The 1,108-nt window shown below is 49.5% G+C and overlaps 1 protein-coding gene across 1 annotated transcript in view; it reads right to left on the bottom strand.

The window, feature by feature from the left end:
- Positions 1–1,108, bottom strand: part of TMEM145 (transmembrane protein 145) — a 10,486-nt gene that overhangs the window by 9,086 nt on the left and 292 nt on the right. The window lies entirely within an intron of this gene.

Raw genomic sequence — 1,108 nt, 5'->3', positions numbered from 1 at the left:
GTGAGAGAGGTGGTGGTGTGAGACATCCGGAGCATGACTCTGAAATAAGTTGCCTGGGTTCAAATCCCAGCCTGGCCCCTACTTGCCACTTGCCCACCATAAGACCTCAGCCAAGTCATTCAGCCCTGTCCCCTCTATGGAGCTCCCAGTCCAGTCCCTTCTATGCTGGCATGGACTCTATGGCTTCCCAGTGGGCCACAGGGAGCCCTAGAAAGGCTTTCCAGAGTAGAGTAAAAGCCCCTCAGCTCGATTTTCCTGATCAGACTCCAACAAATATTTCTAGCTTCATCTGTCCCCTCCACTGCAGAAAATTTGGGCGCTGCTCAAAACACCATTTTTTAAAAAACTTTCTAAGCCAAGGGGCCAAGCAGGAAACATAATTGAGTGAGTGAAAGACTTTCTTTTTTTCTGTCTCATGGCCTGGACGATAGTTCAGTGAAAGACTTTCAATGGAGAGTGTGGACCCCATGAAGAGAGGGCCTCTGCTACGTGGCCAGTTGTTGCCAGGAGGGATTGTAGGTTGGCTGCCAGATTTTTTTTTTTTTTTTTTGAGACAGAATCTTGCTCAATCGTCAGGGCTAGAGTGCAGTAGTGTCAGCCTGGCTCACAGCAACCTTAAAGTCCTGGGCTCAAGCAATCCTCCTGTCTCAGCCTCCCAAGTAGCTGGGACTACGGGTGCACACCACCACGCCTGGCTAATTTTTTCTATTTTTAGTAGAGACGGGGTCTCCCTCTTGCTCAAGCTGGTCTTGAACTCCTGACCTCAAGCGATCCTCCCACCTCAGCCTCCCAGAGTTCTAGGATTACAGGCGTGAGCCACCCTGCCCAGCAGAGGAATACAATTTTTTTAAAAAAGCAAACTGTCTGATTGGTAACAGCAAGCAATTGATTCAAACATTTAAAACGTATTATGGGTGAAAGAAAAAATCCTGTGGGCCGGATTTAGCCCTGATCTGCCATTCCTGCCCTGAGCCTGCACATACACTATTCCCTGTGCCCATCAGACCAGGAGCCCCTAAAGGGCAGGCCCAGATGTGACTCACTCTAGGTCCCAGCGCAGCCTAGGGATTTGCTGAGGGAAAATGGTCCCACATCCACTATTTTCCCT

The sequence above is a fragment of the Propithecus coquereli genome, unplaced genomic scaffold (genome assembly GCF_000956105.1).
Source record: "Propithecus coquereli isolate 6110/MARCELLA unplaced genomic scaffold, Pcoq_1.0 Scaffold42, whole genome shotgun sequence".
NCBI classification, from domain to species: domain Eukaryota; kingdom Metazoa; phylum Chordata; class Mammalia; order Primates; family Indriidae; genus Propithecus; species Propithecus coquereli.
Note: the sequence above shows the minus strand (reverse complement) of the source record. Positions and strands in the feature narration are given on the sequence as shown.